The 21,404-nt window shown below is 38.4% G+C and overlaps 1 protein-coding gene across 2 annotated transcripts in view; it reads left to right on the forward strand.

Annotated features, from left to right (window-relative positions):
* LOC127422218 (rho guanine nucleotide exchange factor TIAM1-like) overlaps window positions 1-21,404 on the forward strand; it is a 120,590-nt gene that overhangs the window by 33,770 nt on the left and 65,416 nt on the right. The gene's annotated exons all lie outside the window — the stretch shown is intronic.

Below are 21,404 nucleotides of genomic sequence, written 5' to 3' on the forward strand. Positions count from 1 at the left end.
TAATATAATCTCAAAATAGCCAAATATCAGCCAATTAATAAGTCTGGTCAATATATATAGCTTTACTACAACTTTTCAGTATTGAATGAAATTTTGGTATATTTCTAATCAACATTTCTTTCATTTCGTCTGAATAAATTTTTTACTATTGGATTTATTTGGACTATTTTTATAAGATTGTCTTCTCTACAAAGGATACATGCAATGCTCTCTTAGAATCTGCCCAAATTCATTTAGGTATAGCTGCAGGCCGGAGACCTCCAAATGGGTGCGGAATCTCCAAAAGAGGGCGGGGTAACTCCAAAAGGGGGTTGCGCCAACTCCAAAAGGGGGCATCACTTCCACTCACAGTTAAGATTAGGGAAAGGGTTAGGTAAGGGGCTCCCTATATCTTTAATGGCAGATTGGAGCTCCAGCCCCTTTTTGGAGCTCTGCCTGCAGCTGTATTCACCAAATTGAGGAATCTTTTTTAATATTATTTTATGCCCTTTTCCCAATTTGGAATGCCCAATTCCCACTACTTAGTAGGTCCTCGTGGTGGCGCGGTTACTCACCTCAATCCGGATGGTGGAGGACAAGTCTCAGTTGCCTCCACTTCTAAGATCGTCAATCCGCACTTCTTATCACGTGGCTCGCTGTGCATGAGACCGCGGAGACTCACAGCATGTGGAGACTCATGCTACTCTCTGCGATCCACGCACAACTTACCACGTGCCACATTGAGAGCAAGAACCCTTAACTGCGACCACGAGGAGGTTACCCCATGTGACTCTACCCTCCCTAGCAACCGGGCCAATTTGGTTGCTTAGGAGACCTGGCTGGAGTCACTCAGCATGCCTTGGATTCGAACTCGTGACTCCAGGGGTGGTAGTCAGCGTCAATACTCGCTGAGTTACCCAGGCCCCTTAAATTGAGGAATCTTAAGGCTAGAGTAAACTTCACTTTCTACATACTGCTATGTCTTGCTCACGGTGCACTTAACGCAAATCTAGTCATTAGCACAGTATGTGCAGTCTGTCTGCATGCAGCCTAGTTTTTCTTGTGTCTTTGCACGTCATTGCTGCATGTGTCTTGTGTTGACTGTGCTAAAAGAGTATCAGAAAGCAGTCGTAGGGCTCGTGATAAAAAGAGTATACTTTGAAAGGCTGAGTGCTCGACCGTGCATCAAGTATAACAGCAGTAGTGCACATATGATGGCTTAAAATACTGTCTAGGTAGGCCGCTCACTAGATTTTAGATTTTGAGTCACTGTGTTACGCTTGTCTTAATGTAGCCTATAATTCTGCTTACCCAGAATGCATCAAAAGCCCCATTCATACCCTGTTCCCACCCTCTGTTTTGATGAGTGTTTTTAATGGGAGGGTTATTATCTCTGAGGTGGAACGCAGCAGTTTTGAAGAGGTCAACTGTGATGTTTTACTCAAAGACAGGTGGTTTAGGTAGACAGAATTGTCACACGGTTTGTTTGTTTGTGATTTCTGTGCTCTATCATGGTTTGGCGAGAGAAACAGGCAATCGTTATTGTATTAGAGTCCTGTGGAAATTAAAGGCCTGTGATCAGAGCTCGGAGCAAGTTAACTTATTTCAATGCAGCTTTGTGTAGTCATGTGTGTTCGAGTCCCGTCTCGTTACACTTGACTGCACAGCACGAGGAAGAGGGGAGGGGAGACCCTTGGGCTTGGGGAAGGCTTCTACGCAGTGGAAAAGAGAGATAATGTGCAGGAGGTTTTCTGGGAACTGGATTTGGATAATCTGTGTTCGGCATATCACACGGCGGCTCAGGTAATCAGAGAAACATGCTGCTGGTTACAAACGCGTGTCCTTTCGAAAGTATTTCTCTGTCCCCAAAGGAGGTTTTATCTCCTCCCCTTTTCTTGTTGCTTTAAAACAATAGTTATCCCAAAAAGGAAAATTCTGGAATTTTAGTTTTGGGGTGAACTATCCCATTAAGATTTGTGAAACTTTAACTTTATTTGTAGTTATTGTAACTAGTTTGTAGTTTGTTGGTGAGGAATTGTTGTGTTAGGTTTCTCAAGGCTGTGTTAATCCCTGTATTGACCTTAGGACATTGCAAAAGAATTTAAACTAAAACATTTGGGAAAAGGGGTCATTGTCTTTAGTGTTTTCCACAGTTGAAACCACAGCACAATCTGGTATTTTCCAGAATTTAGCATTTTAACTTAGCAAATCATGTTTTTCTATAACCTTGTTTATGTTTGACACATTCACTCTGGTGCGAGCTACCACAGACGGCGTCTACACCTCACAGCCTCTAGATGCATTTACACTTCACATGCTCTCCGTTGCACTATTTGCAGAAACAACAGGTGGCAGTGCAGAGAAAATATCAGCTGAACCATCAAGAAATTGCAGAGAGAGGTAGTTTGCCAAACTTTATATTTTACCCTAGAAAGTTAAGGTAAAATTGCACGAACATCTGTTTCTAAACTGCGGTCAAGCACTTTTTTAAGTTTTAAGTTTAAAATGTATGTTTTTACAGCTTACATTTTAGAACCTTAAAGGGTTAGTTCATCCAAAAATGAAAATTCTCTAATCCCAGATGTGTAAGACTTTCCTTCCTCAGCAGAACCGAAGTGAAGATTTTTATAAGCACATTTCAGCTCTTTTTGTCCATATAATGCAAGATAATGGGTGCCATTAGACTGCTGGCTATTTGACAGTTCAAAAGTCATATTTAGGCAGCATAAAACTAATCCACATAACTCCAGTCGATCAATTAATGTCTTCTGAAGCAAACAGATAGGCTGGTGTAAGAAACAAATCAATTATTAAAATGTTTTTAACTTTAAATCATTGCTTCCATCCACCTCAGGGCTTGCTGTTTTAAATGACCTAACTCTCAGGTACTCTATACAAAGTGCGTGCTTTCGACTTCTCACGTTAACGCGCCATTGCGCTTACGTCACTGATGCGTCGACTGCTGGCAGGAAGCAGTTTTTTGAAGTTAATAAAGTTTTAATTATCAATTTATTTTTTTCACAAACCTATCGAATTGCTTCAGAAGACGTTAATTGATCGACTGGAGTCATGTGGTTTACTTCTATGCTGCCTAAATATGCCTTTTGGACCGTACAGTTGGCAGTCTAATGGCACCCATTATCTTGCATTGTATGGATATATAGAGCTGTAATGTGCTTTTAACAATCTTCATTTTGGTTTTGCTGAAGAAGGAAAATCATACATCTGGGATGGCTTTAAGGTAAGTAAATCATGAGAGGATTTTCATTTTTGGGTGAACTAACCCTTTAAGGAGCCTTTTACATAAACATGTTTACAATTGTTTTCCTATCTAAACATGCACGGCTCTGACCATTGTGCTGTGCCTTGCTGTTTTTTTGCAGATTCTTGTTCAGAAGCACTGCGTTTTTTGACGTTCTGTCAGGTAAAAAAAGAACTTCAACTGTTAAAAAAAAAACACGAGTGTTTTCACACCTGGCTCATTTGGAGTATTTGTTTCGGAACCTGGTGCATTTTTTTCCCCTTAGTTCAGCTCGTTCAGGCATATGAACATGGTAATCACACTCGGATCCGCACCAAAACAACCAGTCCGAGACCACCTGGATGAGGTAGTCTCGGTTTGATTGCAAACAAACTTTGGAGATGTTCGCTTGTGGTGCGAATGCAATCTGACCCAACAGACCAACTAACCAAACAATATCCCTAAAGAAACCATGAGCAACCTGATGAATCCACGGAGAAGAAATCTGTAGGTCAGCACGTCACTATAATTTAAAATCAAAATGTGGATATAGCTTTTGGAGACTATATTAAATACAGTGCATTCAGAAAGTATTCAGACCCATTCATTTTCTTCAAATTTATTGTTATCAAATCAAATCCGTTTATTGTCACTCAACCATATACACACGTGAAACAGTGGGTGAAAGTCTTGGGTGCCGTTCCAAGCAACATAGCAGTATGACAATTACAATAAACATCTGATTTACACATAACACAATTTACACATCTTGTTACACAACACAGTATACACCTAATAATATACAATATACAGTATACACAAAATCTGCTCTGATAGTTTTGCGGAGGGCATAACTGGCTTGTTTATGCTCCTCTGCGTTCCTGGAATTAAAAACGGAGGTCCGTGCATTAAGTGCACACGAACATCGCTATTAATCCATGGTTTCTGGTTAGGGTAAATCCGTATTTTGGTCGGCACTACATCATCTATGCACTTCCTGATGAAACACGTTACGGTATCAGCGTAGACATCGATATCGTCATCAGAGTCGGAGTGTTAGGTTGCAGCCTTATGCTAAAATGCTTTAAATTATTTTTTTTCCCACATCAATCTGTACTCCATACCTCATAATGACAAAGCACAAAACAGATATTTGATAACTTTGCAAATGTATTAAAAAGAAAAAACGGAAATATAAAATTGACATAAGTATTCAGACCCTTAACTCAGTACTTAGTTGAAGCACCTTTGGCAGTGATTACAGCCTTAAGTAATTTTGGGTATGATGCGACAAGCTTTACACACCTGAATTTGCCATTCTTCTCTGCAGATCCTCTCAAGCTCTGTCAGGTTGGATGGGGACCGTAGGTGGACAGCCATTATCAGGTGTCTCCAGAGATGTTTGATTGGGTTCAAGTCCGGGCTCTAGCTGGGCCACTCAAGGACATTCGCAGAGTTGTTCCTAAGCCACTCTTGCGTTGTCTTGGCTGTGTGCTTAGGGTCATTGTCCAGTTGGAAGGTGAACTTTTGGCCCAGTCTGAGGTCCTGAGAGCTCTGGACCAGGTTTTCATTAAGGGTATCTCTGTATTTTGCTGCGTTCAGCTTTCCTTCAACCCTGACCAGTCCCCCAGTCACTGCTGCTGAAAAACACCCACACAGCATGATGCTACCACCACCATGCTTCACCGTTGGGATGGTATTGCGCAGGTGATGAGCGGAGCCTGGTTTCCTCCAGACATGACGCTTGGAATTGAGGCCAAACAGTTCAATCTTCATTTCATCAGACCAGAGAATCTTGCTTCTTATAGTCTGAGAGTCCTTTAGGTACTATTTTTATGTGTCTTGCACTGATGAGAAGATTCTGTCTGGCCACTCTGCCATAAAGCCCAGGTTGGTGGAGTGCTGCAGTGATGGTTGTCCTTCTGCAGGTTTCTCCCATCTACACACATAATCTCTGGAGCTCATCCTGAGTGACCAGCGGATTCTTGATCGCCTCTCTTACCAAGGCCCTTCTCCCCCGATTGCTCAGTTTGGCCGGGCTGCCTGCTCTAGGGAGAGTCCTGGTTGTTCCAAATTTCTTCCATTTTAGAAGTATGGAGGCCACTGTGCTCTTGGGAACCTTCAATGCAGCCAAATTTGTTTATTTTTTACAGATCACATTTAAAATAGGAGTTGTTAAATAGGTAATTTTTGTAAAATCGCTTCTCTCTTTTGGATAGCGGCAGAACAGACACAGGCAGGACGGTGTTAGCAACTTTTTGAAAGATTAAAATCATCTTTATGTGGCTTCACTCTCTCCGCTGTTTACATGTCTATGTGTTTGTGTGTGCATGTGTGAGAGAGAGAGAGAGGTTTGTGAGCATGAGAACAGGCACTAATTAAGGATAAAAATAACCATGGTGTTAATTTTACAACTCACATCCTTCGGAGTTACGAATAATGTTTATTTGCAGCGCAGCCTCTGACTCAAACATGCATTCTGTACCATGTGGCGAGGTTTTGCCCTGACATAAACAATTCTTGAAAATTTTTATTGGTTGACTATTTTTTACAGGTATACCATTTTAAATGGTATATCGATGTATGAGCTAAATCAGAACAGCACACAAACATTCAAAACAATGAGGGGAAAGTTTGCTCACATATGACTTTTATTAACACAGTTTTGATCCGTTTCAAAAAGTTGCTGTGTGAAAGCGAACTGAATCACGAAGATAACGCAACATTGTACCAACTTTAACCTATTTTTGTTTCAGAACAAATCAAATCTGATTTGGCCAGATCTGCCCAAGAAACTGGATCATTATTTTATAGAAAATTACCAAAATGGTAATACCACAATATTTTTTATTTGTATTTATTTTTTTTACACATATATTTATTCCATGGTATTTTTTGAAGTACCTTAATATCATGGTATATGAACATGCTAATCATGCATTACCGTGGTATCTGCAGTATATCACAGCACCATATACTGCCACAGTATGTTTTTATAAGGGCTAGCCTTAGCTTCCCTGCCCTTTCGTTTGCTTGTTTTGGTCTCTGTTTACACCCATTTCATGTGTAAACTTGTAATGTAGAGCCATTTAAGCTTTTACAATTATTATAGCTAATGCTAACAGACACAACTTGTTGCCATCACATGCAAACTTCCTTAAGGGTCAGTCAAGCGACCTCATCTTTAACTGTGTCTGTGTCTGCTTAGCTTTCAACTGTACTTTATCATCTTTTGTTTGCAGATTTAAAGTAAAGACACAAGTAAACACTGTGAACTGGTTGGTTGGGCCTTCAGAATGTTGCAACATCGATGCTAATGTTTGTCTTTAAGTGAAGTCTTGTGTGTTTGACTAAATATAGAGGAAAACTTTTTGTGATTATTTGGCTTATTAGTGATGATGGGAACTATAAAACATAACTGTTTATTCAGTATTTGTATAGCTAGTAAACTTTGGTCTCCATAGGGACCTAAAAAGTGAAGTCACAATAAACAAGATTTACATTTCCTGAACTACACTGCCTGGCAAAAAAAAAAAAAAAAAAAAAAAAGTTGCATACTCTAATATTTCATTGGACAGCCTTTAGCTTTGATTACGGCGTGCATTTTTCATGGCATTGTTTCGACAACCTTATGCAACATCACAACATTTATTTAGAGTTGCATTAGGCTAATTTTTGGCTGAGATCTTGTATTGATGACAGGAGAGCACATCCCAAACACTTTCAATGGGGTTAAGGTCAGGACTCTGTGGCGGCCAATTCATGTGTTAAAATGATTCCTCATGCTCCCTGAACCACTCTTTCACAATTTGGGCCCGATGAATCTTGGCATTGTCGTCCTGAAATATGCCCATGCCGTCAGGGGAAAAAAAATTAATTAATGGGATAACCTGGTCATTCAGAACATTCAGGTAGTCAGCTGACTTCATTTTATTGCTGCATAATTTTGCTGAGCCTAGACCTGACCAATTGAAGCAACCTCAGATCATAACACTGTTTCTAGAGGCTTGTACATTGGGCACTATGCATGACGGGTGCATCGCTTCATGCGCTTCCCATCTTACCCTGACGCACCCATTGCTTTGGAATAGGGTAAATCTGGACTCATCTGACCAAATGTCATTTTTCCATTGCTCCACAGTCCAATCTTTATGCTCTGTAGCAAATTGAAGTATTTTTTTCCGATTAGCCTCACTAACAAGTGGCTTTCTTGTGGCCACGTAGCTGTTTAGTCCCATTTAGTCCACATATTAATCACTGCAATAATGATCCAATCATAGGCTCTTAAGTATCTGCTTATTTAAATCCAAACGGTGACTTTTGGTATGTATTAACTACAAAAAATTACAAAGTAGAAAAATATATTATGAATTTTACTGTTTGCTTAGTGGCTATATTCTCAAATGGCTTTTGAACAATGATATAAGAATGATCCGAGGTCTGTATGTGATTTAAGAATGTTTCGAGATACGGAAGAGGCCATCACCACGTCATGTCTTGATTTTCGAGCAAAACTATGGTGTCTTTCTCCACAACTTCAAAGGGAGATGTGCCTCAGCTAGGCAAGAAACATCTCAGGAACATTTTCTTGAAACTTTTATAAACGTCTTTACTTTCATCCTCACTTCTCACGATTTTTTGAAGACAACACACTTAAGTCCTTTAGTCCCTAGCAGTACACAAACATTCTTTCTCTCAGGGTAGGGTGGGTGTTGTCGGGGGTCTCAGGTACGACTACCCGCTCCCCATCCCATCCCCCTTCTGTTTTGCTTCTACCTGTGGTTTTGGGTGGGGGGGGAGATCATGAATGCTTCTCACCACATGTCTCTGGAGGTGCTAGGGCTTGCCTGAGCCTCCCATCAGCATGTCTTTCACAGGCTTCAAAGATGATAGAGAAGGGAAGGGTGCAGCATTTTCTCTGACCCTTGTAAGCTCAGGAAATGGACGTGCAATTTTAGGGGCATAAAAAGATTAAATAGATACTGATGTAATATGTCAATAAACATTGATATAATGTTTATTATCATTTTGCATTTGGTTTTCTTTGACAATGTCAGTTATGGCTTATGTTTGATGTTACATTTTGATTTCAGAGTTCTATACTAAATGTACATATTTAGTAGAGTTGTCAGAATTAACGTGTAAACTCATGTGATTCATTTAAAACGTTTAATGGGTTAATTTTTCTTAATCGTGAATAACACATTTACCGTTAATACAGCGTAAACCAGCATAAACACTGGTTGAAAGGGCGGAACCTTTGCTATGTGTCTGCCCGGAGTCATTACTCTGATAAAGTGGAGAAAGGAGATCTTAGCGCTATTTGTTGTACAAAACAAGCCTAGATGGAACTTGTGACAGAAATCAAGTATTTTTCAGCCTAAGTAAGGTGAATTTTAATTACCACAGAAGCACTTCAAGTCTTAACTATCACCAAAATGCAGAATTAGATGTTTTTGTCTGCAAGCGCTTTTCATGTGGAGTTCAAATCGGCATTTGACGCCCTGACGCAAATCATGACGCAGCTTCACAATCGCTGTAACAGTCTACCAGCAGATTAATATTGTGGAAGATGAGAGTTTAAGAGATTTAATGCCCATTGCAATGAGTGACTTCCATTGTGTTTCTCTGAACTTATGACTGGTTTTCTATCCAACAATAATCTAAGGAATCCTACCTAGAAATGAACATTTCTGTTGTGGATTTAATTAAGAAGAGTTTAACCAACTCTCTACAGAAAAATTGTGGACATTATTTGTATCCTGTGGAGGTTTTTGGCTCTATTCAGTTGAACTTTGGGCCTAGTTGGCCTTGATGTCCAAACCATGCCACCCAAAGCTTCAAACAACACCACTGAGGAATATATCACCATGGCTCAAGTGTGTGAATTGTTGGACCAGCAAAAAGACTTCTACAGAACTTTTCTTGAACAACATGAAAAAGCTTGTGTACAGATCATAGTTGATTCTTCAAACAGGAGGACTGATGATCTGTCAAAGCAAGTCTATGATTTCAAGGTCTAGAAATGACTCAAAAAGAATTTGACGATTTTAAAATCTCATGTAAATCTTGGTCCAAGAATTGTAGTGAAACTAGGACAGAATTGGACACAATTTGCAAAAGCTTGATCTCAATCTCAGACAAGACAGAATATCTGGAGGGCCGGTCAAGACACCATAATATTGTTGTAGATGGCATTAAATAGTCTGGGAGAGAAAAGGTGTCTGAATCTGAAGAAAAAGTGAGGAAATATTTAGTGAAAAACTACAACTGGATCATTTGAATATAAAGTTGGATTGGGCTCATAGGACTGGGAATCCAAGGATATAATCAGAAAAGCCCGACCCATTGTGGTCAGATTTCTGCGGCTGAAGGACAAACTTGCTGTTCTGGATAAAGCTAAAAACTTGAAGGGCTCAGGAATCTTTATCTATGAGGACTTCCCTGAAACTGCCCAGCAAAGAAGGAAATAACTACTCCCAGCAATGAAGGCAGCTCGAGAGAGAGAGGTGACATTGCATATTTGAGATGACAAACTTATTGTCCATTCACCTACCTAAAATATATCACAACAACGGAAAGCCAACATTCAGAGTTTGGCTCATTAGTTTCCATATTAGGTATTTACAGTATTTTGATTACCTAATAACACATTTACAGTACATTATTCTTAACACACTATGGACTACAAAAAATCTGATTTTGAAGGCCCAGATTTTTACAACCATTGATCTCTCTATAATTGACTCTTACAATTTTGATGTTGATCCAGACCTAATTTATTTTCATCAATTTATGCCTCTAACCTCTGTAATTTTTAGAAAGAAACTCTGTTTGATAATTTGTGTTTCTATGCCTCCTAATATATTTTCTACTTTTCATCTAAATTTAAGAAGTCTTTCCAGTAATTATGACAAATGTATTCTTTATTTATCCTCATTCAAACACCATTTTTCTAATATTGCTTTATCAGAAACATGGCTTACAGTGGACTCTAGGGAAATCTTTAAACTACCTAAATATAATACAGTTCACTACGCAAGAGAGAATAGATCTGGAGGTGGAGTATCTCTGTTTATTCATGGTGACTGTGAATTTAAAATTAGAGATGATCTCTCTCTGAAGTCAGATAGGGCTGAGGTGGAATCTGTTTTTGTAGAGCTCTCTGGTGGAAAGAAGGTTATTGTTGGTGTTATTTATCGACCACCTGACTCTAGCATCAAAGATTTTAAAGAAAGTCTGACCAGTTCTCTTGACCTGATAAACAATGAGGATAAACTCTGTTACATTTTAGGAGACTTCAATATAAACCTTTTTAAAAATAAATTAGATACACTTACTGGGGATTTTCTCAATATTCTTTATTCTAGTTAATTTTTCCTCTCTTATTCATAAATCTAAATGAGTTAAAGAGAATTCACTGACTTTTATTGATAATATTTTTACTAACTCTTTAAGTGAAGGAATGAAATCTGGGGTCTTGTATTTAGACTTATCAGATCATTTCCCCATATTCCACTATTATTTAATTAAGGTTAGTAGAGTCAAACATACCAAAAAAAATATGCACAAAAGAATTATGAGCAAGTCTAATATTTCTAAATTTAAAGATATGCTAGACAATAATTCATGGGATGATCTATATGAGGAAAATAATGCTGATATTGCATATCAAAATTTTATGAGAGTTATCAGCTCTAGTTTTAATTAATGTTTTCCATTTGGCAGTTCTGTTAAGTAATACAGTCAAGACTTTAAAAAGCCTTGGTTTACAGATGATTTACTGAAGTTGTTGAGGAAAAAAATAAACTATATAGAAAATATGTTTCAAATCCTACTCCTCTTACACATGGTGTTTACTGTTGTGCTCAAAAGTTTGCATACCCTTGGAGAATTGGTAATATATGTACCATTTTTAAAGAAAACATGAGTGAGCAGGCAAAACACATTTCTTTTATTTCTTATGGGATTCATATTCAACTGTAGGTTATAACAGAATGACACAATCATAAAACAAAACATGGCAACAAAGAAAAAAATGAAATGACCCCTGTTCAAAAGTCTTCATACCCTTAGTTCTTAATACTGTGTATTGCCCCCTTTAGCATCAATGACAGCATGCAGTCTTTTGTAATAGTTGTCTATGAGGCCCCAAATTCTTTCAGGTGTTATAGCTGCCCATTCGTCTTGGCAAAATGCCTCCAGGTCATGCAAAGTCTTTGGTCGTCTTGCATGAACCGCACGTTTGAGATCTCCCCAGAGTGGCTCGATGATATTAAGGTCAGGAGACTGTGATGGCCACTCCAGAACCTTCACCTTTTTCTGCTGTAACCTCTGGAGGGTCAACTTGGCCTTGTGCTTAGGGTCATTGTCGTGCTGGAAAGTCCAAGAGCGTCCCATGCGCAGCTTTCGTGCAGAAGAATGCAAATTGTCTGCCAGTATTTTCTGATAACATGCTGCATTCATCTTGCCATCAATTTTCACAAGATTCCCCATGCCTTTAGAGCTCACACACCCCCAAAACATCAGTGAGCCACCACCATGCTTCACATTGGGTATGGTATTCTTTTCACTATAGGCCTTGTTGACCCCTCTCCAAACATAGCGCTTATGGTTGTGACCATAAAGCTCTATTTTGGTCTCGTCACTCCAAATTACAGTGTGCCAGAAGCTGTGAGGCATGTCAAGGTGTTGTCGGCATATTGTAACCGGCTTTTTTGTGGCACTGGTGCAGTAGAGGCTTCTTTCTGGCAGCTCGACCATGCAGCTCATTTTTATTAAAGTATCGTTGTATTGTGCTCCTTGAAACAACCGCACCGTCTTTTTCCAGAGCAGCCTGTATTTCTCCTGAGGTTACCTGTGGGCTTTTCTTTGTATCCCGAACAATTCTTCTGGCAGTTGTGGCTGAAATCTTTCTTGGTCTACCTGAGCTTGGCTTGGTATCAAGAGATCCCCGAATTTTCGTGATTGAACAGTACTGACTGGTATTTTCAAGGCTTTGGATATCTTTAGTGTGTTTTGACACACAAACATTTCCATCTTTATAAAGTTCCATTACCTTGTTACGCAGGTCTTTTGACAGTTCTTTTCTGCTCCCCATGGCTCAGTATCTAGCCTGCTCAGTGCATCCACATGACAGACACTAATTGCAATTTAAAAAGCCACAGGTGTGGGAAATTAATTTTAACTGCCATTTAAACCTGTGTGTGTCACCTTGTGTGTCTGTAACAAGGCCAAACATTCAAGGGTATGTAAACTTTTGATCAGGGCCATTTGGGTGATTTCTGTTATCATTATGATTTAAAAAGGAGCCAAACAACTATGTGAAAATAAATGGCTTCATATGATCACTATCCTTAAATAAAATACAGTTTTTTTGCATGATCAGTCATATTGTCAAGATCAATGCCAAAATTTCACAATTTCTGCCAGGGTATGCAAACTTTTGAGCACAACTTTATATATCTTATAGAAATAAATATATTCATTCATTAGTATTTCAGTGAAAAATTTAAGAGGTGTTCAAATGATATTTAAACCACGTGGAATGTAATTAATCAGTTGTTGCAAAGAGAAAAAACTACCCCAGAGCTACCCTAAGACTTTTTGGATGGGGAAAATACTCTAAACAATCCATTTGATATAGCTCAAATATTAAATGAATACTTTGTTAATGTTGATTATGAATTAGTGCACAAACTTTCTGTTTGGATTATATACCAAGAAATTTCCTATTATCTCCACTATTGAGCCTCCTGATATCCAAGAAATAAGTGATATAATTGATGAATTAAAAACATCTTCAGCTGGTCATGACAATATTTCAGCATTCCTTGTTAAACAGGTGAAACAGTCAATATTGCACCCACTTGCTCACCTTTTTTCTCTCTCTATGAAAACAGGCATTGTGCCAAAGTTATTCCACTACTTAAGACAGATGATCCATGTTGTTTTAATAACTATAGACCCATATCTGTTTTGCCATGTTTTTCAAAAATATTAGAAACAATTATATACAAAATTATTCTTTTTCATCTAGATTCCAGTATGGTTTTCGGAAAAATCATTCCACATATATGGCTTTGCTTCACCTGACTGACAAAGTAGCCTGTGCACTTCATAATTATGAATTTACTTTATTTTATTTTTATAGACTTGTCAAAAGCTTATGATACAGTTAATCATCATATTTTACTGAAAAAGCTGTTAAAATATGGTTTTCATGAAACTACATACAAATGGTTAAACATTTACATCTCCAACAGAAGACAGTTTGTTTGTGTCAAGGGTTACTATTCCAACAAGGCTAGACTACTCTGTGGGGTTCCTCATGGGTCCATTCTTGGACCATTATTATTTCTTATCTATATAAATAATTTGTCCAATGTCTGAAATATTCTTACTCCAATAATGTTTGCAGATGAAACACCCCTAGTTCTCTCTCATTACAATTTGTACTCACTGATTAAGAATGTGAATGTTGGTTTAACTGCTTAAGCCACATGGTTTAGATTAAATAAATTAAATTTGAATATAAAAAAATCAAACGTTATTATTTTCAGTGGTAAAAAAAAATCATACTCTAAGGATTTATCAGTCTGTTGAGATGCCTCAAGTGTCAGCTACAAGATTCCTGGGAATTTTTGTTGATGAGAGTTTGAGTTGAAGAGAACAAATTGAAAATAAATACATCTATTGGTATAATAAGGAGGTTTAGTCATCTTGTCACCACAAACAGTCTTCTCACTCTTTATTATAGTCTAATTTATCCCTATCTTTCATATTGTAATATAGTTTGGTCGAGTACTTTTCCTACTACTCTCCACAAAATTTTAGTCCTCCAGAAACTTTTTGTTAGGATTGCAACCCAATCAGAGTCATATATTTCATCTGCTTCTCTATTTCAGAAACTCCAGATTCTTACTATTTATGATATTAATATTTCTCAAATATGTGTTTTCATTTGTAAGATATATTAAAGTGAAGGGAATATTCCTGAGCATTTCAAGACTTATTTTAAAACAAATTCACATGTCCACTCTTACAGAGGCCAATTTTCGATAAGATTCAGGGGTACCAAATTATGGAATGGCTTTTCTCAACTGGCAAAAAAAAAAAAAAAAAAACATGTTACAAAAGATGCTTAAAAGATCACTTAATTGCTGCCTTGTAACTGCTTTTCCCCATTTATTGTTGTCCATGTATTCATGTTTTGATTATTTCATTCATAGTGACATGTATTATTACTATTGTTCAGGAGTCATTACAGGTGTATTCTATATCTCTCTTATAGGCACTCATACACGCTCATACATACGTACACACATTTTATAGAAGATTGCACACAGGTATGCACATACACACACTATGCACACATACACACAGACATATACACATATACATGTTATTTGTTGTTGTTGTAATGATACATATTTTGTTATATTTAGTTTGTCATCATTGTGATATAGTCATATTTTTTTCTGTATGTTAATTTTGTGTTCTTTATTAATATTATGAAAATGTAACATTATTTTGGTGGAGGCTTTAAATAAGCCCTTATGGGTTTTTCTGTCTCTCCCTGCACTGTATATAAATTACTATCTTTGCTATTTCATTTTTTGTATACTTTATAAATCGTACAAATACAAATCAATCAATCAATCAACCAAGTATTAAATATATCTTAATATCCTTTTAAGGTGCACTCAGTTACTTTTGTCTTTGTGTCATCTTGGACTTACACTGACACCTAGTGGCTTGGATGCAGCATCATTTAAAATCAATAGTTTTCAATTTCAGATGCCACTGTAGAAATTTAGTATTCACAGTCAGCCATGATTACTTTAATCAATGAGTGAAAGTGTCAAAAAACAGGAAGGTTACAGAGATTAAGCGAGTAGTATAATGCTGGTCATGTGATTTTAAAATGGCAGCCCCCATGTGCGGACCCTCTCCACGTAGAATAAAACAGCTTTTATAAGGTTACTGACATGTCTTCATTTTAATGTGAGTGCTCATGATTTCTTACATACATTGCAAAATTACAATTCATGTCTTGAGTTAAACTTTTCTAAGGAGGACAAAATGACGGACTGCACCTTTAAGATTCTGGTTCAGAACAAACTTTCCTTTTTTAATCTTAATTTTTAAGACCCTTTATGGTTAAATTCCCAAGATATGGGGCTCTTGTTACACTTAACCCATTTTCAGTGGTCGAGGGTCTCATGGTATGAAGCTAGACTAGTTTTTATTGTAAAAAAAAAAGAAAAAAGGTCTGAAGTACAAATAATGTTGAAGCTATATGTACCTTTGTTTATTCTCATAAAAACAAAAATGTAAAAATAAAATTTTGAGAGTCCAATAATTCATTATTATTAAGAATAAGCGACACATGTGGTTCCTCTAATGCAATACCTATATCTAGTTTTTGGATTTCAGAAACGTACATCTGCAAAGCTCTGGAATGCATCTTTTATGTAGGATTTGCTTTGCATTTTGTGCTCTCTGTGTGAAAATATTACAGGCATAGTAGCTTGAACAGAAAGGATTTATTTTATTGTCTCATGTTCTCTAACTGTCTAGATATTGAGTTGACCTGTCTCCTGAGGGTATCCTATGAAAAAAAGCCTGTCAGTCATTCATCACATCTTTAGAATGAGATATATTAGGCAAAGGACACCCGTGCTGACCTCCCTGAACAGTTTCGCAATAGGCACATTATTTAATATCACAACACATTCTTTTATTTCTGTATCTCAGTTACACTGACAGTGTGCTTCATGTTTCATTCAGTGTCTCTTTCTGGCAGATGGTAAATTTGTGTTGTTTTCATTATCTCTGAATGCCCTTCACAGAGTTTTTCAATTAAACGTTTCTACTGTTTCTAAACGAATTAAGCCAGCACATCTATGCAGTGAAATAGCACAACACCAAAGCAGCTTTGTGATGGGACCTTGATGAAGAATTTGATTTAAAAAAAGAATAGAGAAAATTATAGTAATGATTAAAGATGTTCATCCATCCATTTATCAGAACACAGTTTGGTTTATCAAAGATTCCACTCATCTAACTAGACATGCAAAATCATCTTTGAGGATGATTTAATTTCATTTTGTTTTACACTCTTCCCCAATCTTGTGCAACTATCTGTCCTTGTTATGTTTTGTAATGTAGTGTCTTTGGGTGGCTGAAGGTGCATATTCAACTCTTGCTTTTGGTGTTTTTGTTTGTAAATTGGCTTTTGAAATCAGAAAACTTGATCTTCTTGAAACAACAGTAAGAAAATTATTTTTATTTTCTGATGAAAATTTCAGTTGTGCTTGCATGTGCAAAACTCACCGCCATGATGCTAGGGTGTTGTGAGAGGTTGCTATGGTGTTTCTATGTGATTCTATGTAAAGATGTTCTGGGTTGCTGGATGGTTGCTTAGGTGTTCTTGGTTGCCAAGGCATTGCTAAACTATTTCTAATGCGTTCCAGGGAGTTTCTAGGTGGTTGTTTAGATCTACTTGGTGCCAGCTTGTTGCTATGCAATTTCTAAGGAGTTCTGGTTGGTTGGTTGGTGGATGGTTGCTAAGGTGTTTTTGGTTGCCAGGGTGTTGCTATGTGATTTCCAAGGTGATCTGAGTGGTTGCTATGGTGTTCTTGGTTGCCAGAGTGTTGCTATGCAATTTCTGAGGAGTTCTGGGTGATTGCTGGATGGTTGCAAAGGTGTTTGTGGTTGCCAGGGTGTTGCTAAGTGATTTCTACGTTGTTCTGGTTGGTTGCTGGATGGTTGTTAAGGTGTTCTTGGTTGCCATGGTGTTGCTATGCAATTTCTAAGGAGTTCTGGGTGGTTGGTGGATGGTTGCTAAGGTGTTTTGGTTGCCAGGGTGTTTCTATGTGATTTCTAAGATGTTCTGGATGGTTGCTGGTTTGTTGCTAAAGTGTTCTTGGTTGTCTGGGTGTTGCTATGCAATTTATGAGGTGTCCTGGGAAATTGCTCAGTGGTTGTTAAGGTGATCTTGGTTGCCAAGGTGTTGCTATGTGAATTCCAAGGTGTTCAAGGTGGTTGCTAATGTATTCTTTGTTGCCAGGGTGTTGCAGTGCAATTTCTCAGGAGTTCTGGGTGGTTGCTGGATGGTTGCTAAGGTGTTCTTGGTTGCCAAGGTGTTGCTAAGCGATTTCTAAGGTGTTCTGGTTGGTTGCTGGATGGTTGCTAAGGTGCTGGTTGCCATGGTGTTTCTATGCTATTTCTAAGGTTTTCTGGATGGTTGCTTGTTTGTTGCTAAAGTGTTCTTGGTTGCCAGGGTGTTGCTATTTGTTTTATGAGGTGTTCTGGGACATTGCTTGATGGTTGTTAAGGTGATCTTGGTTCCCAGGGTGTTGCTATGTGATTTCTTAGATGTTCTGGATGGTTTCTACGGTGTTCTTGATGGTTGCTATGTGGTTTCTTACTGGCCCAAGTCAACCCAAGTCTCTGTGATATTCTGATGTATATATGGCTCTGGTCCCTCCTTCAAATTTTTTTTTGTCCATTTTATAGTCAGCCAGGCGAAAATTAGTTGATAAAATGAAATATACACTAGCCTTGGATGAGTTATGCACTGAAATGTAATTCTTTGAGTTAGGGGTTTGTTCAAATCCCTAAACCAAAGTATGAGTAATAGTTATAGTGATGCTTGTCTTTGCAAAAGCACAAAAAATTATATTTTATTTATAATTTAGGTGCTTAGTTCAGCCCTGTCTTACACAGTTCAGTAAAGCTGTTGTAATACTTTGTAAAAGTGCTATGAATTAATTACCCAGCATCAACATCAGTAAATGGCCCCTTGCTGGTTTGCTTGGGAGGAAAAAAAATTCTCTCCCACCCTGTAGCTGCTAATGAATTTTTGGTTTTGTTTCCATGTGCCTCTGAGCATTCTCAAGCTCTCTCACTGTGAAGGCATGTCAGGTTTCAGCTTTAGGGATAAAGTGGTGTTTTCACCTGCTCACATCCCTAAAGTTGAGCTCCTTCTTGACTTCTGCTGTCCATGGGCAGCTCTCTCCTGTCCTGTCTCAACAGGTCATGGTATGTGTCTAAACGAGACTGTGCCTCCAGATGACTCTAATAACAAAGGACTCTAAAATGCACCTGTCACATATTTGCAGGTAAACACAGAGAGCTGTGAAGTGTTTTTTTAGGATTGCATGATGGATTTCATGGGTGTGTTTGTTTGCACACCTCTATGAATGGGATTCGGAATGACAGGCGCTCGTTCCAGGATGTTTGCGGCTGTCGGTTATTTGCCTGATGTCATTATTGGACTTAATAAACAACTTTGTCTGATGCTGCACTTGTTTTGTCTCCACTAGGGTTTATAATTATGAGGGCTTTTGATTTAATGCATTTATTCAGTGTGAATAATTATATAAAAATAAATAGTAGAAAAAAATATGCAATTAATCATGTTCTTGGACCGTAATAAGAAATAATCCTACCATCAGAGCAAATCAAGCTTGAAGTACCATCTGTTTTCAACAAGGGGCAGCAAGCAAAACTCCAGCAGTATATACAATGCACAGCTGTACAGAAAACAAAGTTCAAACCACTAGCGACAGCACAAGAAGAGAACACATTCTAGCATTCAAACACAGCTGGACTAAGCGGAGATCTTGAGATGTGTTTTTCTAAGTTTCAAACTATGTTTAACTTGAGACAGCGACTTAAAACACTGTGTTTATGAAGTGACGCAACCAAAGTCAGACACTCCAAAAGCTTCCTTCTGATGCATATGTACATTGACTTGTCCTTAGAAAATCCCTTATAATAAATCTATCTCAGACAGACTGACAAATTCAATTGCAAAACTGAATAATTATTATTTGAGGCCCTTCTTCGGCAAATATTTTGGTTCATGCCCAGCTGCTCCCCTCGGAGAGCATATGAATGAGATGTGTCCTGATGGCCTCGTGATATAGAGCAGTTATTTCCCCTGTCAAAGCAGCTAGTGTGTTTTGATTTGTGTTTCGTTAAGGTATGACACCGCCATTAGTTACAGCTAAACCGGCTCATGGGATAGTTTATATCTTCACTTAGAGGAGATACTGTGTCTGAGGACAGTAGCCAAGGAATGATACTGCTCCTATCTATCTATCTATCTATCTATCTATCTATCTATCTATCTATCTATCACTAATATCAACATTTGTCCATCCATCCATCCATCCATCCACCCATCCATTTCTAACTGTCCATCCATCCATCCATCCATCAATTTCTAACTGTCCATCCATCCATCTCTAAATGTCCATCCACCCATCCATCATCCATCCATCCATCCATTCACCCATCCATTTCTAACTGTCCATCCATCAATTTCTAACTATCCATCCATCCATCTCTAAATGTCCATCCACCCATCCATCATCCATCCATCCATCCGTCCTCCATCCAACCATCCGTCCAGGGGCGCAACTACACATTTCCGAGCGGGTATGCAAAACAAAGTTTTGTGCCCCATGTATCTGTCAAGCGAGTGGGGGTGGAGTGTTATCCATTATAAGCGTTGAGTGGGGGGGGTGTGGGGGTATGATGTTGGAGGTGTTGAGGAGGCCGATTGCACCACCTTTAGTGAGCCCTTTACATGGCGCCCCTATGCATTGCATACCTTGCATATATGGTTTTTGCACCTCTGCATCCGTCCATCCATCCATTTCTAACTGTCCATCCATCTATCCATCCCTCCAACCATCCATCCATCCATCCATCTAGTTTCCATCCAGTTTGTTGAAGCTGTATTAATACAATATAGCCAAACAATCTCATTACTTTAAGCTGGCTCAGATACATGTGGAGGAATTTCTCTATGTTAATATCAAGCCAAGCAGATTTTACATCATGGTTGAACATAATTATATTACTCCTTTTGGACCTTTTTACATTCATTTATGAATATATAGGGCAGAGGATGTAGGCAGCTCTTTAAAACACAGCTTGTTGCTGGTGGGCATGTTGAGCTGATGAACTCTGAAATATATTTTACCCATAAGCAGTAGCTCTTTCCAGAGTTGTTGTGGGAGAACTTTGATCTAGCACTTTGGAATATTGCAGCCCCAATGCTGAAGTGGTTTCTATTTTAGTATTTTCCTGATGGTTTATGCTTACATATTTATACCCCACCCCACCATCAAAGAACTGGCCTGGTTTCCACAGAGTCACTCGAGAATTTCCCTGTGTTTGCAGTTTCCTGGAGTTGTGCGCCATCGTGCAACGGGATGGAATTATTCTTACAGTACATGTTTTATGACTCTCCAAACAAAAGATCAGTGTAGAAGCAAGACATGGGAACTGTGAGAATGTACATAGGTGGGAGGAGGTTAGTAAAGGTTATAGTGATGCTTGCCTTAGCAATGCAAAAAAAATTAAAAATAAAAAATAAATACAGAGTTATTGATGCAGGAATAATCCGTTTATGTCACAAATGAGGCTGCACGCTTGGCCTGATTCCTTTAAGACATATGTACAATATCACCGAGACAGCTTTGCTTATCACTTTGACAGTAATTTTCTTTGTCTGTGTTTACTTGAGTTCATCCTGAAGAAGTTATATACTACAGCTGACCACAGATCAGAGATCCTGAGAGTTTGTACTTTCGTCAGATGCTTACGTCTCCTGTCAGCTCCATATGTGGGGCCACAGAGTTCCACAGCTCTTTATGTGCCAAACAAGAACTCCGAGTCTCACTCCTGATGCTTCAAAACTCTTTGCGCATGAGTTGGCAGCCCTGTCATGAGTTTTTTCTGCCAGTTCTCAGCTCCGCTACACAGACCCCAGATCTGCTCCTGCGCGTTAGCAAGACAAAGATTTCTCGCTTTCTGAGAGAAGGCAGTCGATGAGAGAATCTTTATCAGTTCTGAGCTGATCACTTTGGTTCCCGCAGAGCAGGACAGAACTGAATTAAAAGTCCTCCATGAACACTATACAACTAATACGTAATGTGTTGATAGTATTGCAGAGTGATACAGGAATTAGGAAAGATGACTCGCAATACCCGCATATCCGGTGAAATATCACTTTATCCTCTGATGTGCATATTCAGAAATACCACTAGACTGACTTCATAACACTGTTAAAAATTATGAAAATAACCTCAGTGGTGTGAGTTCTTTGTGGATCATGAGAAATGAATGCCTCTGGGTTAGTATGTATCAGGAAATTTAGAGT

Source organism: Myxocyprinus asiaticus, chromosome 31, assembly GCF_019703515.2.
Source record: "Myxocyprinus asiaticus isolate MX2 ecotype Aquarium Trade chromosome 31, UBuf_Myxa_2, whole genome shotgun sequence".
Taxonomy (NCBI): domain Eukaryota; kingdom Metazoa; phylum Chordata; class Actinopteri; order Cypriniformes; family Catostomidae; genus Myxocyprinus; species Myxocyprinus asiaticus.